Source organism: Dermacentor albipictus, chromosome 5, assembly GCF_038994185.2.
Source record: "Dermacentor albipictus isolate Rhodes 1998 colony chromosome 5, USDA_Dalb.pri_finalv2, whole genome shotgun sequence".
Taxonomy (NCBI): Eukaryota; Metazoa; Arthropoda; class Arachnida; order Ixodida; family Ixodidae; genus Dermacentor; species Dermacentor albipictus.
Window position 1 is genome coordinate 112,871,488 of NC_091825.1, and position 21,478 is coordinate 112,892,965.

The 21,478-nt window shown below is 47.8% G+C and overlaps 1 protein-coding gene across 4 annotated transcripts in view; it reads left to right on the plus strand.

Moving 5' to 3' along the window:
* Positions 1 to 21,478, plus strand: part of LOC135897048 (uncharacterized) — a 493,987-nt gene that overhangs the window by 119,699 nt on the left and 352,810 nt on the right. Inside the window, exons 2-3 of one of the 4 annotated variants that reach the window (XR_010562883.2) lie at positions 18,969 to 19,114; positions 20,533 to 20,626. The exons of 2 other annotated variants lie outside the window; for them this stretch is intronic. The gene's annotated coding sequence lies outside the window, so the exon portion shown is untranslated. The remainder of the gene's footprint in view (positions 1 to 18,968; positions 19,115 to 20,532; positions 20,627 to 21,478) is intronic. One more of the 4 variants, XR_010562884.2, reaches the window with a different exon arrangement.

Genomic DNA, 21,478 nt, shown 5'->3' on the forward strand with positions numbered 1-21,478 from the left:
AAAGGGAAAGCGAGGAGCAGGCTGGCAACTGCCACCGGAAAGGGCACAACGCCTGCCTACTCTTCTGAAGGGAGGTGACAGCAACACAGAAATAGAAGATAGGAAGGAGGGGAGGAAAAAGGAAAGAGGGAAGGAGAGCAACATGACACTGGAACAGGACAAATCTAAAGACTAAAGTAGAACTCTGCAGCCGGAATTAAAGTGACGCCGCGTCGAACAGCCTCCACAATTATCAACCACATCGATGGCTAGTTCGCTATGCGGCTAATTGTGTTCTCCACGATGAGACGCCAAGTAAAGCTGCACGTAATCACCGTTTCACCGTTAGTCGGTTCAAAATATACATTGATAGTCTAGCTGAGATTAGGAAGAAGAAGCTGGGTCGCGGGAGCCACGTTACACTGGCGAAGAGCCTATAACTGGGGCTCCATCAATGTAACAGAATGGGTACCAAGTGAAAGGCAGCAGAGTTGGGCCGAGATGATTAGACGGTGCGATAGTAATACGAAATTCGGAGGCGTACGACGAAGACGGCTGACGCAGGACATTTGGTAATTGGAGATTCACACAAGCCCTTTGATGCATTCAGCACCCGCACTTGTGCATTGGCTTGACTGCAGAAAGGGCAACGCGTTAGCAACATCACGAGGTTAATAAAGGAGAAGCACAGCTAGTGCAGTGGTGCGCAAGATAGTGCGAGGCGCAAGCTAGTATTGAGGACGCCAGCTAATTGGGTGATGTGATGAAATCAGGAAACTTCTATAGGCACAACTTGGAATCAGCTAGCCCAAGACAGCTAGGGGAAATTGGAGATTGCTGGCAGAGGCCTTCGTCCGGCAGTGGACATAGAAAAAGGCTGCTGATGTTGAGGGTGACAGCTAACACAAAGCAGGCAAGTTTTGTAATGTCACTCATGGGACGTCTATCAGATCTTGCTCTTATTCTTCTTGGTGTATAACTTCTAGCTGATTGAGGACATGGATATATATGATCCATTGTAGAGCAGCCGTTGGTGAAGCCAACCTATTCTCTTGGTTGGTTCGGTTAAGTGTTGCCCTAATTCGATTCAAAGCTACCTCCTTTTTGACTCTTTCTATGAGATCAGTGTCCAATAAGAAATCGCAACAAGCGCCGACGGCACGCCTATGCTTAAGAGAACATTGCGACGGCCCGAGCGCTTTGGTTGCCGTGACAGGAAGGTTGTCAAGGAAGTTCAGGTGGTCACGCAGGTGAACAATCCGCTGAACATGTTGAAAGAATTACTGCCATAATGTGCTCCACTGAAGCGTCGGAGCACCAGACTGTCATTACCACTTATTTTAATCTTTAGGGACACTCCGAGGACACAATCGTAGTTAAAGCTTCAACTGAACCAGTGTTCCAGTACATTCTAACCTGATGCAGTCGTAATGAAAGTTACTTCGGGTGATGGCAGGCTCCAGAGAATGAATATTGATTGCATCAGTTTCCTTGTGGGGAGAGAGAGCCCGAAGTACTCTTGGGAACAATAACAACACAAGAACAATGATAATAATAAGAAAAGAGTGGCGATTTAGCGCTAAATGCAAGAGAAATGCGCAAGCATTACGTCGCACCTCTTTGAGTTCCCGGATCCGTGATTTAAACCACGTTCACCACATAGCAAATTGTTGTTAGGAGCTTACTCGGCGCACGTCCTGCGTTTTCGAGGAGCGAAGTACAACTGATGGATGGTCCTGAGCAGACTGTCAGTACTGTATATATGTATATATACATACATATTATATAACTTTTCGTTTACGACAACGCCTCCATTGTGGCATAATTTCTTCAAATAACAACTAGCCCTTTGATCTCCTACCTTATACTTATATATATATATATATATATATATATATATATATATATATATATATATATATATATATATATATATATATATGTATATATATGTATGTATAAGGCGACGAAGGGACTTCTTCGGTTTATGAAGGATACAGGCTTGGACAAGCGGCTGTGACAGTGACATCGCGTACTGCGCAAGAGTGACGGACTGTAACTGACGATGTGTTCGCTGTGTTATGTGCTCTCTCTCTCTCTTCCCCCATCTTTCATCTCCCCCATCCCGCTCCCATGTGTAGGGTAGCAAACCGGTTAAGCTAAACTGGTTAACCTCCCTGCCTTCCTTCTCCACTTTTTCCTTCCTATATATATATATGTATATATATACACACACACCGTGTGGCTGCAGTCCCACACTTCACACACATACACTTTTTCCACTTCGACACTTCCAGCGTCAACGCACTAGAGAGAGAGAGAGAGAGAGAAGGGGAGACGGAAAGGCAGGGAGAACCAGACTGAGTCCAGTTTGCTACCCTACACGTGGGAAGGGGAATGGGGAGTGAAAGAGAGAGAGAGAGAGAGAAATTAGGTGTAGGATGTCTATAGTCGGGCACTCAAGTCTGTTGCCAACGCACTATAAATAACAACAACGTTTTCGTCCTTGGAAAATTTTGACGGTCGTATAGCGCTCTAAACAAGACAGGGAGAACGTTTTTCTTCGCGTTGTTCCTCTTTTGATGTCCTTTGTTGTTGATAGAGAGCTCGACAGGCGCGCGGGAGTTCGTTTAATTGAAAAATCTGTTTTTCGAGTGCCGAGGTGATTACATGACCTTAACCCGCATCATCGCACCCGAGTCGTGGCACCCGGCGAAGCGATCGAAAGACGTGCACACAGGCTGCTTCAGGACGGCTCGCTCCTCTTCAATCACCGCAAGCGCTGACTGCCGCGACAGATGATCCGTCTCAATCCACACAGCACTCAGTGCGGGACGCGTTGGAACAATAAGGGCAGCGTGATCACGAAACGATGCGGTAAACTGCGTGGCTGCGAAACACCGTGCGCGTGGCTTGCGACAGGGTGTCCCAATTATAACATCTACATAGTATAATCTATCTATCTATCTATCTATCTATCTATCTATCTATCTATCTATCTATCTATCTATCTATCTATCTATCTATCTATCTATCTATCTATCTATCTATCTATCTATCTATCTATCTATCTATCTATCTATCTATCTATCTATCTATCTATCTATCTATCTATCTATCTATCTATCTATCTATCTATCTATCTATCTATCTATCTATCTATCTATCTATCTATCTATCTATCTATCTATCTATCTATCTATCTATCTATCTATCTATCTATCTATCTATCTATCTATCTATCTATCTATCTATCTATCTATCTATCTATCTATCTATCTATCTATCTCCCAAATATCTACAGGGTGCCCCAATTATCATGCACCAAGATTTAAAAATGTTCAAGTGGCACGTGGATGGACACAACCAAGGTAATTTCGTTTGCCGTCACTTGGAGATACTCGGAATGTATTTCGCACTCCGCTTAATTACATAATTAGTAATAATTCATTATTCAACTTCTCAAATATTGCATTTAGATGAAAAGTGCCAATGAGAAAATTCTGGAGCAACATGAAAAACTCCGGATACAACATTCTGTTGCTCAACGCGTGCTGCATCATAAAGGTGTGTTTCCGAGCGTGAAGAAAGCCCGCGAATACACGCGACATTGCCGCGCGACTGGCCGCTCGAGGCACTTTGCGGGCATACGCGGGCTTCTGTCGAGCTCAGGAAAACACCTTTATGATGCAGCACGCGTTGAGCAACAGAATGTTGTATCCCAGAGTTTTTGATGTTGCTCCAGAATTTTCTCATTGACACTTTTCATGTAAATGCAGTATTTGAGAAGTTGACTGATGAATTAATGCTAATTATGTAATTATGCGGAATGCAACATATAATTTGAGCAGCTCAGAGTGACGGCAAACGAAATTACCTTGGTTGTGTCCATCTACGTGGCATTTGCACATTTTGAAATCTTGGTGCATGACAATTGGGGCACGCTGTATAAACTGCCGTGATACAGGCAATCGAGTTGGAAGGCCACTTAGATTGTTTCTCGCATCATTTCGTCTTTAATCAAGCAGTTTATCAACACATTCGCACATGTAAAAGCTCTAGAAAAGCAAATAATTGGCACTTCGCCCCCATGCTTGTTGAGAAGGCCAAGTGTCGAAGAGTCTTAGTATATGGCCAGTAAGGTCTGTTAGGTGCGTATTACAGACCTCACTACACTTCCGCTCGCGTCATTATAAAAATGGTTACAGAAATTTGGAAAGGTTTACTGATTGCTTGTTGCCTTAAACTGACCTTCTGTTGAGATGCGGTTGAATGTATTAAAACGCTGTCAAAACGAGCGTGCTTATGCGCTAAAACAGTTACATATGCATCAGGTCATTCAGTATAGCCAAACTCACCTATAACAAAATTTAACAAACATTTGTGATGCGTTTGTCATATGCAGAATTGTTATGTACTAGAACAAAAGAAGTAAGGGCAGAAAATCAACTTCTTGAAGACCTACGCGTAGTTCGGCAGTAATTCTTGCCTGTGCTTTGGACTGTTTCTCAGCGTCACTAAATACGCCGTTATCGATGCGCGAGATTGCGCAGACCTACTCCAGTTCCTTTATCTTTACAGCTTTCCTGCGCTGGCAGAGGACGCCTTGAGTTCGGTGTAGCAACTGTCCAGTTCGTTACGAGGTGTTCTTTTTATGTGAGTATTTGTCGGTAACTTTCACGCGTTCGATATAACGAATAGTTCGCTCCATCCAGGATCGTTATATGGGGGTTCGACTGTTTCACGCGGGATTTTTTTTTTTTTTACCTTTGGACACGTGTGGCCCTCCTATTCCTTGCCCAGTCCTGCGGCCTTGGGAAAATTCGGAAGCCCAGTGGACCTTCAAGTAGGACAGGCGAAAACATGAACGTTCAGAAACCTGGAAGAACCACCGAGTTAGGTACAAGATTCATTCGGGCCGGTTGGTACGTGTTGAAGCTAAATGGAATTAACAGCTCTTCGTTTTTTCTTCTTCGCTTTCGTACTCTCTCGCGCGCTGTGGCTCTTCTTAGGCACAAGATAAGGTTGATAAGGTGAATATGTTCTTAGGCACAAGATAAGGTTGATAAGGTGAATATGCAATCCAAAAGAACATATTCAGCCTTTGCTTCAGCAACCTTTATCATCATCACCATCATGACGTTGATGAGGACAAGAATGCTGAGACAGAAATATGTTCTTTTGGATTGCATGTTCACTAGGACGTCTTTGGAAGCCATGGACTGCGATAGCCAATTCCATCATATCGAGACACACGAAAGCACGCGGAACAACTTGTTCCGCTTCTGTGGTAACTTGAAGCAGAGCGCGGTGACATAGGCTTGTATACCATGCACGCAATTTTTCGGATAGCACAACCTGAGTAAGGGGCCTGAAGATATACGTGCGTCCTTGAAATGTAGCAGCTTTGGAGTCAAGGGGGTATAATGGTAAAGGCATCTTAAAGCTCAGCGTATGAACAACCATATCGGATACCTCGTTGAGATCCTGTGACGACTACCCGTCTAACAATTGGCTCGAGCTTCGATTGCCGCTTACACAGCCCATATAGGATGGCGTGTTAGCAAAAGGTTCCAATTTCACAGTCGCACGTGCAAACGCAATGTGAACAAGTTATATACAATCGAAATATTCACCCAGCCGCGTTTGGAAGCCCGACAAGTTGTTCTCCAGTAATTTTTTCTTTCTTAATGTTCAGAAATAGGCTGCACGTTATTTTCTGAGAAATATGTTCGCTTGACTATATGGCATGCGCTTTCGTTGTCTAGCTTCTATTTCAAGTTATAATTTTTTTTCTAGCTTTCAAGGCATAGCGGACTTATTCGAAGTGCTTCCTTGTTTCCTTTTTCTTTTTCTCTTCTCCCATGTTACTTCTTTTTTCCCTCCTTCGAGTGCTTTAAACTCCACCTTTATCTCCCCGCGAATAGCCGTAAATCACGGCACCAGAGGCGCGCACTGCAAGCCAGAGCTCCCGGTTACACGTCTGCAACCGACATCCTGCGCCCACTCTTAACCACATGGACAGACACCTTAACCACACGCACACACACGCACACAGGCCCGGACAAACGACCGACAGTATTACAAGGGTTCCGCAAGGCTTCTCGCACTCTTTAGGGCGCTGCGGCACATGAGCGATTAAGGAAATGCCTCACACGCGTGCATATATGAAACGATCGCTCACTTCGCGGTGTGCTTAAAAAAAAAGAAATCATGCGACCTGCTTTATACCAGGCACCCAAAACGCTTCGTGCGTGCCTCGTTTTGTGTGTTGTACACACACACACACACGTGATCGGTGCCGCAAGCCGCTAAAGCATGGGGTTCTTATATGGGCGCCACTCCGCAGCCGGGTTCAGTCCGCACATGCATGCATGCACGGTCAGTAATTTCCAAGGCGTGGTTCGAGAAACGAGCTGCGGAGTATTATATGCCTTCCGCGCGGACAGCTGCCCAAGTGGGTCGCTTGTCCGAGGGGCTTGGCAATCGAGAGCGCATGAAAGCCCCTGCAGTGGGCCTGCTGCGGTGGTTGTCCCCTCAACTTCACGCGTATGCACCTAACCACTGTGTGTTCAGGTGCACGCGCCCATGCAAAGCGCCCGGTCCAGCTAAACTACCGCGTGGCGTGGCAGTTTCGAAAGACGGTGTTAAAAAAAGAAGAAAAGTGTGCAGGAGGCGTCGATACAACAAATCTTCGCGCGGCGCCCATGCCGCGACAAGGCCATCGCAAAGGCGTTCGCGCAGGCTTGCTCGGGAGGGTTCAGGGAGATGATGGCCGTCCGTTTGTCTTCAGCATTTATGAAACATCCTTCCAGCGCACACGTGAACACGGAAGAGAAGAGAAAAACAACGTGTTGTCTTTCTCTTCTCGTCCGTGTTCAATTGTGCGCTGGAACGATGTTTCATAATGCTAATCACAACCAACTAGCCCAGCTGTCCATACTTAGCGTTTGTCTTCAAGCGTGTTTTAGCCTTGCAAGCTTGACTGGCGGTTTTAACTGAACGGCCGTTAACGTGAGCAGGAACGAAAGTCCCCATGAAGGTTGCAATGTGGGCTTGTTGGTAATGCATGTTCAAAGGGGGTATGGTAGCGCGATTCAAAGACGGGACAAGAGAAGACACAAAGAGACACACACAGCGCTAACTTAGCGCTGTGTGTGTCCCTTTGTGTCTTCTCTTGTCACGTCTTTGAATCGCGTTACCATATCCCCATGAAGACACTGTAGCGTGAAGCAGAAGGAACTTTATTCGACACGGCGTTCGATGCACATGATGCGGTGCGCACCTGAGAGATGCTGGAACTTGGTGGAACTTGATGGATCATGTCGGAACCTTGTTGGACTGTGGTTGTTGGTACTATGCTGTGCGCACGGAAAATCATGTGCCGAGTTGTATACCGAAGACACGCGGTGTAAGGTTCTGCGTGAGATCCGACGTACGGCCTATTCGTACACCTATATATACCGCCGCATCCAGCAAGTTCCCAACAGGACTCCTCAAACTCCAACAAGAGACACCAGGTTTCAACAGGTTCCTACAAGATCCCTCAGGCACGTCGCACGTCGTATCCAAAGAATGCCGCATCGTGCCTTGTTCATATACTTTAATTGCAGTGTTCTGGGTAAGCGAAAGACACGTGGTACGACGCCGCATTCGTCACGACTTGAGCCGCGTTTGGCAAACGTTGTTGGAATCTCTCCGAACTTGATGGAACGCGCTGAGAACTTGATGGACGCTGTTGTCGGCGACACACTGGAAATCGTGTACGCCGGATCGCACGAGGAGTCGTATAACTTGTGTCTCTCTTGCGTTATTACGATAAGAGTGAGAGAGAGAGAGAGAGAGAGAGAGAAATTTACGTACAGAAAGGCAGAGAGGCCGGCATGAGCAATAGCTTGCTAAGGATTGTTATTACGAAGGCACACACAAGACGTGCCGCTCTTCGTCCCGCTCTCTTCGGTCCTTCCAGAAACACAACCTGTATATAGGAAGCCAGAGAGAAATGAGAACATTTATTTCGCTCCAGATGCCGGGTGATTGAGTATGCGTGGATGACCTCGCGTCTGTGTTTATGTTGCGCTTCTGAGACTCGAACGGCGCTCGCATCGTGCGCGGAAGGCAGACCGCGCGAATACTGCATTCTATGATGAATACTGCATTCTCAGATGAACGTCAAATACAGAGGGCTCATCCTCAATCCGAAGTAAGCGGCAGTGATATTATGCACCGAAAGAAGTCACGGCGCTTCCACAATGGTCGTCTGTGATTCCTGAGATTAGTATTCTGTTGCGAAACGTAGTTTCACTGCGGAGCTTCCCAGCAGGCGCTGGATCTCTGCAGGGAGCGTTAAAGGAACCTTAATTACCAGTACTGTTACCTTCTCTGGCACATCAGGAAATCTGCGTCTAAAGCAATCCACGCGGCATACTCGAAGCAGGGAAAGGGAGGCAAATACGGCTTCTCTTGGTCAACGCGCTTCATAGAATGTTAGTCTGTACTAAAAATACCGAACAGTTAGTAGCAGAGCAATATAACACGACTAGGTGAATAGTTGGTACATGTCTCGGGCTCGAACAGCCAATGGCACATCCAAGGAGTGGTACACCGTGCACGTCCCCCATTCCCCCCTCCGTCCCTCCTTTCTTTCTCTCGAAATTCTAAGGTCCTGTATTAGTATGCGGCCTGCCCAGTTTCGATTATACAGCAACAAAGGGATTGCTGCGATTTCAACGTTGCATCTGCCCTTAGCCTGCACTGAAATATTGTGTTCGTTTGAGCTTATTAATCTGCGAGTCAGAAAAAAATACCATCAGCTCTCTTCTTCCACTCACAAGTCCTTTCAGAGTTATTTGCCCGACCATGCCTCACTATACGGCTGTATACAGCTTCGTCATAACGGCTCTATTTCAGACAGCTAGTGTCGTCGTCTTCTGCATATATATGTACCGTTTCCCGAGAACACCGTAACGTTTACAGCTTCGGGTCAGCGAGCTGATGAACGAGGCCAGGTGCGCCGTCACGACGGCCTGGCGTGCATCCATAATAGCATGGATGTATAGTATGTACGCCCAGATTATAAGTAACGGATCGCGTGCGAAAGAAGCTCCCATCGAGTGCGAATGCAAGCACGTCGTCTGCATATACACCGCGTCTGTTTTTTTCCTTCAATTAGGCCCCATCATCTCGCCGTCACACATTTTTCTCCGCATATCCAACCATGCAGAATGCACCCGTCGCTCTTTCGGAGTGTCCACGTCAGGACTGTATAATCTGCCGTCCAGCTAGCCCGCGTTGTACATGTTCTACGTATACTGCACTGTGCAACCATCTTGCGAACGCCTGTTGAAGTGCAGGGGCGTTCACGCTTGCACGTGTCCGTATCCGCCTCGGGAGACGCGCCTATACTTTCCATGTATACGCGTGATAGGCGTGGCTTGCGTAGACGCATATCTTATCTGTTTCGTGCGTGCCGGCCCGAAAAAAAAAAAAGTGCGGCAGCGAGGTTTCGGAAACACTCGCTAGCGCTAGCTTAGAAAAAAAAAAAAGAAAGGCGAGGGCTCGTCTCTAAGGTCGCACGAACGTTTTCACTCAGGAACTCGGAATCCGCAACAATACAGAAAACAAAGAAAGGCAGGCTTATGACACGTTCGCTTACGCATCGCTTTACAAGCGCTTATGTGTACTTCTGTGCTATGATCGCTTTTCGGATACTGTCGTGCACGGTGTGGTTTTTGGCATGCGTATACTCTGCTGCCGTTCCGAAGCTTTCGGTCGAATTCCGCGCAGAAGAGGGCGGAGCACTTTTTTTTTTCTCGAGAAGCTTGTTTGCATCGCAATGAAGCGAAGCTGTGTGCTACATACAGGCGTGCCATGGCGTGCCTTGCCCTCCGTGCAATTCTTTCTGCACGCTGCAGAACGTGAACGTATAGTAACAAGGTCGTATAAGAACAAAAACAGACCTTTAGCGTTTGGGGCACCCCAAAACGTGATGAGCGCGAGTGACATGACAAATAGAGCGAGATTGCGCTATAGCGTCCAGCACGGCACAATAATAGGAGGGAGTCGCTGCGAAGCTTATGGAAACGAGAGAGTTCCTCCCCGTTCCATCCTCCTCGTCTCGTTTGGCCGTGCGTGTTTTGCGGGGGGAATGCGGCCTTTCTTGAGAGAGTCCGCTTCGCAGTTCCCAGTCATCTTCACGAACTCGATTAGACGCGGAGAGAAGCACTTTCAGACAGCACCCGAGATGTATGCATACCTGAAAAAAAAAGGGAACGAGCCTTGAACAAGTCGAGCATAGGAACGCAAGAGACGTGTTCATGTGGTCTTGCACTAGTATAGAGAGAGAGAGAGAGAGAGAGATGAGAAACAAAAGATCCCTTTATCTTTTGTTTCTTCCTTCTACACGCAAGCACACGCACGTACTGAGGCTGCAAGTGGGCCGCGCACGTGTGTTAGGCTAATGCGCGGGGTATTGAGTCTGGGCGGTTGACCGGTCGGTTGGGAGGAGGGAGTCGAACCCGGCAACCAAGCTGGACATCGTCCAGCACGGGCGTGTGTTAACGCGAGGCCGCGGTGAGTCGAAAGAGGGATGATGGTAGTAGTTGAGAACGCTTAGAAGGCGGTGGGAAGGCATGCGCTACATATATATATCTATACGTTCCCGGGGGCCGCATGCTATACAGTCAGTGCGCGTGGTTGTAGCGTCGGCGCAGCGGCACGTACACATGGGCCTGTGCCCGGCCCGGCGCTTAGCATAATGGTCAGCCGGCCCGGGACGTGTCATTAGGGGCCGCGCCGTACCGGCCCACAGGGTCATTCGTCATGCGCTTTTTTGGCAGTTCGTCAGCGGCAACGGTGGCAGGCGGCGGCGAAGTGCGGTGTGCGTGGCGCCGAGGTTGCCGCCGCCGCCGCCGAGGGCCATGCGTGCGCCATCGCCCCTGCAGCAAGCGCTCCGCCGCACGTTCTCCGTGGTTTCCCGAGCGTCTCTCTGCGGCCGGGCGCGCTCGCACGCACATTTCGCTTTCGGGGAAAGCTCCGGGGGAAGCCTGGGGTCAAAGTTCGCGAACCGTCGAGTTCGACTTCACATTTGGAATCGGCGGAATCAATAGCTTCACCCGAAGCAACGTACGCGCTCTGAAATATTTCCGTATAAATGAAGCCTACGCATACGAGAGAGCTCTGCAGATGCTTTTGGGCAACACGTCTATAGCTTTCATCTTGCACAGTGTATAGTTCCGCAGTATGTGTGTGGTTAGCTTAAATAGAACGGTGTGATTTAATGCGGTAAAAGAAAGGAAGAAAAGGAGTGCAGGGAGGTTAACCGGAGCCGAAAATTCGGTTTGCTGCCCAACACTGGAAGACGGGAAAGAGGGAGGTCGATATACAAGAGCGAAATGGACAGACACCGAACGCGGGAACACGATCCAAGCAGGAAATAGCAGTTTGCCCTATGTAATTATAATGCTAAAGCTGATTGTGCACGTTTGTTGACTTGACTAATTGTAAGGGTGCCTTCGTCACCCTCTGTTGGGACTTTGGTTTATGAGGTCCCCGTTCCAAGATTGTTTGTATTAGGTCTGACGGTGGTCTGTGATCACCACGAGATGTAGCACAGTCGCGAATTATCGTCCCTGTACGTTGTGTGCGGGCAGAAAGTTTGCTGTTTGTTAGCACCGTGCTTCCGCAACCGCAAAACCACCACTTTCATCTCGACCACGGAGCTGCCGTACCAAAACACGGGCCAGAATCCTTAATGAATCAGAACCCCCCCCCCCCCCCCGCCCAAAAAAAAAAGAATGGCCTATACAGAAAGATGAAGCCTCAGGGCGCTCCGGTTCACTTTGTACACAAATGAAGCCGTGAAGAGTTACGTATACGAAATGCTTTAAACCACTGAAGGACGAGAACATGCTTGTAGATGTACATTTTAGGCTGCGAGGTCCTACGTCTTGCGCTCACTGTTCCCATTTAAAATATCGCGCAAGACGTAGTTCCCGCGGGTAATGTAGAGGCGTTAAGATTACTCTAAAAAACGACGACCTTTACCGGCGAAAACGTTATTTTACCACCCACCACCCCGCAAAAAGAACAAAGAAAGGTATATATTTTGCAGACTGGTCAACTGAATTCCGCTTAGCGTAGATTGCCTTTTCTGATCTACCTCCTTGACCCCTCCCCCTCCATATCCCCTGCGCCTTCCCTCCTCCCTCCCAAAAGATGTAAAAGAAAGCAAATAAAAGCGCAGAAGGAAAGAGATTAAAAGCTCGGTGTTATCAATGATGAAAACAAAATTCAATGCAAATTCAGTGTTATGTCGCATTTCATCGATTTGTTTTCTTTTTTTTTTTTAATTATCCCATGATGTTGCAGAAAGGTGGCACTATCAACTCGGCATACCTCACCGGGCCCATCCGCATAAATGACGACACCCACGCACAGTGTTGAAGAAGAAAAAAATGAACGACGCCCAAGAACCGCATTGGCTGCACCCAAACAGCCCTGAATACTGAGGGTGTATACTTAACGCTCGCCTATATACCGCTCGGCCGTCAGGGAGCGTAGGAAAGCTGCTTATATGTAGTGCAAATTTAACGCATGCGAAGCCGCACCGCTGTGTAAGGTCCCTGACGCGTTGCGCCCGAGAGACCCCTCTCCCTCTCTCTCTCTCTCTCCTGCCCCCCCCCCCCCCCTCCATTCGTCTCATGCACGTGGCGCCTCGCAGCCGCAGCCTGAGGTGGGACGCGGAGGTCATATACATGCTGCAGCGTTTTGCGCGTCGTTTCCTCCCGGCATCACGCAACTCAATTATGACCTATATGAAAACGACTGCGGCAGCCGCAGCCGACACGTCGTTAATCACGCGCCCGTTGTCGCATACATTAGGGCCCGCGGCGGCGAAACTGCCTAAGAAGCGCGCGCCCTTGGTCTCAAAATGGCCGCTGCCGCCCGGTGGGAACACCTGGATTTCATTATTGCCCCCGCGATCCTGGGGCCTGAGGCTCGGGGCCGGCCGCCTTGCGTATTCTGCGGGCGAAAGCGCGCAGCAAATCTTTCTCCCCGTGGATGCTGCAGAGCCCGGCAATTACGAGTTACTAGAGATATGTGAATACAAAAATGCGTGTGCAGGAAATGTTACGCTTGGAAAGCCTGCGGCCCTTTGTATACGCAACGACTCACGACTTCAAAGGTACCAGAGAGCCGGAAGAATGCCAACTTTGTACTAATCCATAAAAATAGAGACGTTAGAGAATCGAATTATTATTGGCCCATTAACTTCCTTTCAGTGTTGTATAACGTATTCACCGATATAATTTCCGATAGAATCAGGGCAACACTGGACTTCAGGCAACCAAGGGCGAAGGCTGGCTTCTGAAAGGGATACTCTACTATGAATCGCGTCTGTGTCGTGAATCGGGTAATCAAGAAATCCGCGGAGTGCAATCAGCCTCTCTGTATGGCTTTCACAGATTATGAAGGAAGAAAAACATTTGATTCAGATGGCACACCAGCAGTCACAGAGGCATTACGTAATCAAGGAGTACAAGAGGCAAACGTGAATATCTTGGGAAATATCTACGAAGTGCCAACAGCTACTCTGCTTATCCACAAGAAAAGTAGAAAATAACATATGAAAAAAGAGGTCACACAAGGAAACGCCTCTCCACTGCATGTTTAGAAGAAATATTCAACTGGTTAAGGCTTGGGAGTGAATATTAACGGCGAATATCTCAACAACATTCGGTTTGCAAATGACATTGTCCTGTTCTGGAACACTGTGAATAAATGGCGACAAATGATTGAGGACCTTAACAGCGAAAGTGTAAGAGTAGGATTGAAGATTATTATGCCGAAGGACAAAGATAACGTTCGATAGCCTGGCAAGGTCACAGGAATTTATGATCGCCAGAGAGCCTCTAGAGTCTGCGCGGAAGTACGTTTATTTATAGGTCAATTACTCACAGGGGACTCTGACCATGCGAGCGGGATTTACAGAGGAATATAAATTGGTTGGAGTGCGTGCGGCAGGCATTACCGAATCCTGACTGCGAGCATACCACTGCCGTTGAAAAGGAATGTGCACAATCATTGCATTCTACCGGCGCTAATGTATGGAGCAGAAACTTGTAGGCTAATAAAGAAGCTCGTGAACAAGTTAAGGACCTCGCAAAGAACGATGGAACGAAAAATGTTAGGCGCGCACCGCTCTCTTCCTGTCTCTTCACGTGTTAAGAGACAGGAAGAGAGTGGTGTGGATCAGACAGTAAAGGGGGATATCCGATATTCTTGTTAACATTAAGAGAAAAAAAAACGGTAATGTGCAGGTCATGTAATGCGTCACATAAGCTGTGGATCATTAGAGTTAAAGAATGGGAATTAGGGAAGCGAAGTGCATTCGAAGACGGCAGAAAATTAGGCGGGGCGATGAAATTGGGGATGTAAGCGCAAGTTGGAGTCAGCTAGCGCAAGACGGGAGTGATTGTAGAGGGAGGGGAGGAAGAGGAAAGAAAGAGAGAAGGCAGGGATGTTAACCAAAAATGCGTCTGGTTGGCTACCCTACTCCTGGGGACGGGAGAGAGGGAATAGAAAGATGAAATATACATAGGGGAGGGGGGAGAGGAGAGCCGGCGGTGAGCTCACGCACGCACGCGGAGGGCCTGAGCGAGTCCTTCTTTCTTTTTTCTCTTTCTCTTTCTTTCTTTTTATCCTTCTTTCTTTCTCACCTATTGCATCCCATTTACCCTCCCCCAGTACAGGGTAGCCAACCGGAGATAATCTCTGGTTAGCCTCCCTGTCTTTCCTTTGCCTTTCTCTCTCTCTGAGCGAGTCCTGACGTTCACATAGGCCAGTAACCCTCAAGAAAGACAAAAGGGCCTTCATAAATTTGTGGGCCAACCAGCGATGGGGGTGGTCTTCAAGCAGCACCTGCACGGACAACGGCCGATCGTCCAGTCGTCGCAATGCGATAGATAATGTTTGTCTTTCCAGCTGAAATCGATGACATTGGCACAATAAATGTTCGGTGCTCTCTTCGACGCCGCAGACGTCGCATGTAGCACTGTGGGTCAGTCCAATCAAAGTAGCATACGCCTTCGTGAAAGCCACACCCAGCCACAGCCGGTACAGAAGTTGTACCTCACGTCGGTAATTGTAGATCGCTGGGAGATGCCTTTTTGATTTTTGATTAAGCACAGTTGACGATTCTTGAATGTTTGAAAGGTATTCGAAAAGTATTCGTATTTAAAGAATGATGCTCCTTCGATTCGAACACCGAATCGAATAGGAGAACATTCGATTCGCTATTCGAAAGTTTCGAATATTTGCAGACTTTTATAGGAACGATTGTCTCAGTGGACGTTACAGAAGTTTAGTTCAATTACGGGTAAACTCTGTATGTCATGTTTTGAAGGGACTTGATCAGTATAAGCCCATTTAGGGTCCATCGACAAATATTCTTTCAAAACCTATAGTATTCGTTAATTTTGCTGAAAGAGATTGATTAATTGAAGAGAAAACGAAGGTCAAGCTTTCTTTTTTTGTCATCACCCTTAGTACGTCAGTGACACGTCATGAATTTCAACGTATGTTCTCACGCTTCAGCCGTTAATTGTGGCTTCTGTAAAAAAAAAAATAACAGTAAACTCACGTAAATGGAGAGACTGACAAGAGTACATTTCCGGAAGAAAGTTGTAATTTGGCGAATTTGTCTCACGCCAATAACGAAACTACAAGGGAGCTCATTTCTCGCGTATCGTGGGCGTCCAGGGCGTCGCCAGGCGCCTTGCGCGCGTGTTTTAGTCTGTGCGATGACGTGGCGCTGCGAGCGCGGCCGACATGCAATCTCGGATGGCCGTCGACTGAAGCGGTTAACCAGTGCTACTATACGTATTTGGGCGCTGACAAGAACTGATAAGCGCGGGATTGTCGCGCGCAGCTTGTATCGAGCGCACGCCGACGCCTCGTGACGCCGTACCTATGTGCGCTGAAAATGTGCTCCATGTGGTTATGGTTTCTACAAAGTAGGTTTATGCTATTTCCTAGTGTTTCTCAGAGCCATTGCAACTGCCTCGTACTCTGCATCGCTCTGTGTATTGTACCCGCCGCGGTTGCTCAGTGGCTATGGTGTTGGGCTGCTGAGCACGAGGTCGCGTGATCGAATCCCGGCCACGGCGGCCGCATTTCGATGGGGGCGAAAACACCCGTGTACTTAGATTTAGGTGCACGTTAAAGAACCCCAGGTGGTCGAAATTTCCGGAGTCCTCCACTATACGGCGTGCCTCATAATCAGAAAGTGGTTTTGGTACGTAAAACCCCATAATTAATTCTGTGTATTGTCATGGTGTCTAAGTGTTGCGCGTTGATTCTTCTCACGACTGCAGACACCAGCATCGCGCAATGACGAAGGAATTCTATAGTTTACATCAATGAGCATCTGTGCTCTGCCTTTAAGAAATTGGTGGACATGGCTGTGGCTCGAAAGAAAGAAAAAAAATTGAAACTGACCTTGATATCTTTTGCAGGGGGAAAATGAATCAGCGCAGATGCTGCGAATTACCTGCTCTGGTGACACAGATAAGGTCATCCAAACACTTCGGCCAATTATCAATACGCCACTATAAAGGACATGTCATCCATGTTTTCTTCAACTGCAGACGTCAGCATCTTTTTGCGTATACACAACAGGGGTGCGATCGGAGATGGTTGTTCGGCGCGTTCGTTCGGTTACCGGCGCGCGCGATTGGCCTACTCCGCGCCGACGTCGCCTGCCGCGGGGCGCCGCCCCGTTTTTGGTGACGTCAAAATGACGACACGCTCCTGTCAATCATCGGCCCATCGAGCATTTCGTCCGAACGCGACGGGAGTTGAGAAGTTTGGAGCGATCATACGGCTTCGCATGGCGCGTCTGGTGGATTGGATTGGATCCAATAGGCGGCCTTTTCGGCTGCAGAATGGCACGAATGGCACGTTTGAATCCGATCCATAGTTTAATTCTAGAAAATGGCGCTTCCGTTGGAAACTTCGGTTGTTTCGCTGGCGTTTCTAGAGGAACGAGGTGAGTGGGTGGGGGTGCGAAACGCGTTTGAAGAAATGGCAGAAAGTGAATTCCGGCGTCGTTTTTGTTTCTCGAAACAAATAATCCGTTGGTTGTACAGAGAAATCGACAACATCATCGGTGCCAGCGAGCCACTGGGATGTTGTGGCTGCCTCTTGAAAAGTGCGCCACTCTTCCCGTCGTTTTCTTTTTCCTTCTCGCTGTGCGCGACATCACCAAGGGACGACGCAAAGAACCTAATAGTTATAAATTGCAGTAGTCACACGTACTGCTATTTGAAAACGTGTTTGGGTTTGAGAAGAAAAAAAATACGTTTTTTTAGACAAAGATTTCATTCAATTGGAAGACGAGAAACATTTGGCTTTGTAGTATACTGTTTGCAAGCAGACGACAAACGACGGAGGTAAACTTCCGGGGAGGTGACCGCTTCCTGACTGGCTGCTCTCTCCGCCCCGCTGTCACAAATTTTGCATACTGCAACTTTGTGACGTTGCAGCAACTGAACAGAACGCGTATCGAACAAAATATCTCCGATCGCGCCCCAGCAATGCCACGTCCTTTGTTGTTGTTTTTTTCTTATTTGAAAGCTCAGTCATATATCCAATAAGCAACAAAAAAAGTATCAATATCTTTTGCTAGTCTAAATTATATTTTTTGATGACGTAATGATAACTGAGACGGGGTATCCGGATCATTCGAAAGTGCTGGGATTATCGTACTATAATGTGCATGCGCAGAACCGTTGCGATAAAATAGGTGGTGGTGTGCTAGTTGCAGTAAAATCCTTTAAGACCACACCTGTTCCACTGTTTACAGTAACAAGCTCTGATTACGAGATATTATCACTGCAGTGCAACCAGTGTGCAACCAGCAGTGCAACCGGTGTTCATCGCCAGCCTAATGGAAAAAAAAATGTAGCGATTTCTCAATTTTATGGATGGGCTTCTTTCTTGGACCACAGTTAACAAATATATTCTAATGCTAGGTGGCGATCTCAACGTTGATTTCTTCTCCTCTTCTTCCCAGCTAAAGCAACTTCAAAAAATACTAGATTGTTATGGTTTTAGAAATGTCATTTCGGAGCCAACAAGTCTGCAAAAAGAAACATCAACATTAATTGATGTGTTCGTGACCAATGTGACATCGGAATCTTTGCACTCTGGTGTACTTTCTGCTCAGTTAGGCGATCACCTCCCGATCTTTGTTCTGGTAAATTGTTTAGCCGTCCGAAAGTGCCATTGCACCTCTTTCTAAACGTATCAATGTATTAGCAGCGTAACAATGGAGCATTTTTGATGTAAGCTTATCGAACTGGACCTCATGGACTCACATTCTCAAAATTACGGATCCATAACAAGCGCATGATTCTTTTCTTGCAACAGTTAAGTTAGTGTATGAGCAATCCTTTCCGTACAAGCTTCTTCGAAGCCCTCGGACAGCACTTAAGCCGTGGATTCACGGAGAAAGTTTAAAAATGTTAGACAAAAAGAATAATCGTTATAATCGTTTTGTGCGCACTAAATGTTTAGATACACTTTTAGCTTTCAGGAACTATATAAATAAAGTAACTGCTTTTCTTGCGGTAGAAAAAGAAAGACTATTTGTAAGAGTCCACTTAGTGGACTGTCCATTTCGGCCGCTGCTGATTGGATGCAGCTGTACGAGCGAGGAGGAGACGAGCGGCCCCAGCCAATCAGCAGCGGCCGAAATCGACAATCCACTAAGTGGACTCCTGCAGAATACGTCCCCTGGTTGCGCAAAAGCTATCAAAAACTGCTGGCGTACTCGCGAGGTTGCGATATACGATGCCACGATATATAAAAAAGATTTTGTACGATGCTTTTGGTCACATCCATATTAATGTACTGTTTTAAGCAACTCGAAAGAAAAAAAAACATGCTTATCGTTTTTTTTTTTCCTTGTTTCTTGTGCGCTGCAGTCGCCGACGTAATGGCATTCTCAGCACATTGTCCTATACGGTCGCCCAGTCCCGCTGGCTTTGGAAATGTGCCAGCGTTTTCGTCGCCTTCCGCAGCTGTGATGAGCTGCGAGATCATGGTGCCAGGATCTAGTTCAACGTGAAAGGTATACTATAGGCCGAGTTCGATATGTAGGGAAGGAAAGAGAAAAGCAGAAGGCAGGGAGGTTAACCAGAATAACGTCCGATTGGCTACCCTACACCGGGAGGATCGGAAAGGGGAAAGCAAATATGACAGGGAGAGAGAGGAGGGAATGAAAGAAAGAAATTAGCGCCGAGTTCGCTGACGCGTGTGGTCTAATAATAATTGCACTAATAGTCACATACGTTCACACAAGCCCGTCGTCCTCAAGAAGCACAAAAGTGCCTTCACCGCTCTATGGGCCGACGAGCGATGGGGGCGGTGTTCCAGCAGCACCTGCACGGAAAGCGGCCGATTGTTCAGTTTTTGGAGAGTATTAGCAAGTTCTTGTTTTTCTGGAGCATATCGTGGACAGTGGCACAGCAGGTGGTCGATATTTTCTTCGGTGCTGCAGACCTCGCACGCTGCACTGCCGGTCACTCTAATTAATGTTGAGTATGCCTTTGCGAAGGCAACTTCTAACCAAAGGCGACAGAGATGCGTAGCTTCACGTCGATGAAGTCCGCATGGAGTTCGGAGTTGCAGTGAGTGGTTTAATCGGTACAGTCGTGTAATTCTTAAGTTTGGCGAGTTCTACTCGGTCAGTGAGAGACTGCGGGCCAGGTGTCGAAGCTGCCTTGCGACGTCTGTCCTCGAAAGCGGAATTGGAACGCTGTGCTCGTCCTTATGTGATGTGCGAGCAGCGTTATCGGTGAAATAATTGCCACTGATTCCACAATGGGCCAGGTACCCATTGAAAGACAACCTCGTGACCTTTTTGTTGGAGCTCGATATGTATAGTTCCAAGTGAACAAGACAATGTAAATCTCAGCATGCCCCACGAGTAGTGTTACCTTTGCTCTTCTCTCAGCAATCATCAGCTGTATTTCCTCTCTCTCTCTCTCTCTCTCTCTCTCTCTCTCTCTCTCACCTAGCCTGCTTGACCTAATCAGTTAATCTGTAGACATTTAACAGACTTTGGTATTTTGTCTACGGCTCGTTAATCTTTCCTCTCTTCCTTAAAAGCTTATGTCTACCTTGTATCGTTGCCTATAACGGATCCGGTCCCATCAGTTTGGAACCCTCTCTCTCTCTCTCTCTCTCTCAAGCCGTCACAGCGCGTCCAGCTGCGACCCGTTGAGTTTGCTTGACAATTACGACCCCGCGGTCGGGGTCCGCCGCGAAAGTGTTTACGCTTCACCTGTCCCGCGGCCGGCGCTGAAGTGCGTCGACGCACCTCCCGCTGAGCGGCAAGGTCGCCGCCACGGCGTCGCCTCGGGCTCTGCGGCCCGTCGTGCGTGGTGCGTGCGGTCTCCGACACCCGGGGCAGCACTGCTACTCGCTTCCCCGAAATTTTTTGAGTGGGAGCGACGGCTGTAAAATTCCTCTCGCGCTTCTCCGCAGGTCGCGTCTCCGGCATTCCTGACTGCTCGATCACCACGCGGCTTCCGCGCGGCGAAAAAACTGCCCTGCGAACAGCGCAGAGTCTGAATGCAAGGTTGGTGCACCCCGAGTACAGCGGGAGCCTCCTCCCCTCTTACCCTCCTTTCGTAGCCGACCCCACTGCTAAAGCTACGCCAGGCTTAAGACCAATGTGAACTATGGGCCCCGCTGGCGATGACGATGGTGATTTATTGACATCCCCTTCAAAACATAATCATAGTCGATGGCACCTAAGTCACCTAGCCTGCTTGAGCTAATCAGTCAATCTGTAGATATTTATGAGACTTTAGCATTCTGTCTACGGCTCGTTAATCTTTTCTCTCTTCCTCAAAAGCTAATGTCTACCTTGCATCGTTGCCTATTGCCTATAACGGGTCCGGTCCTATCAGTTTCTCCTCTGCTTCTTTTTTCCCACCAATGCTATAAACGTCTCTCAATGACTTATTTCGACTGGTGACCGATTAATGCTTTTATCTGATCTAAATCCCGGGGCTTCTGGAAGGTGGACGTTTCCTACGGGTCTCGCTTGGCGAATACCTTCAGATTACGTTAGGATGCGCTGAGTTATCTCCCAAATTTTCGCTGCAGCACACACATGCCTCATCATGTTGCGAATATTTGCTCCGGTATGCTTTTGTCCATAGGTAAGCAGCTCGGGCCTCAAAAGGCAAGGGCCTCAATAGCATTATCCATTATAATTTCTTTCTTGCCATTCTGGCTATTCCGTGGTCGTTTAGAGCGCAGCTCTTAAACGCCCGTTCTTGCGTTGAGAGTCGGCGTCCCTCGGCGTAACCGGGCGAACGAGCACAGCGAAGGATGAAAGAAAGAACGCGTAGCGCAACGGGGGATGAAAGACAGCGGGAGTGAAGAGACCGCGAGGATGAAAACGGAGGAGTGTGTGGCGAAA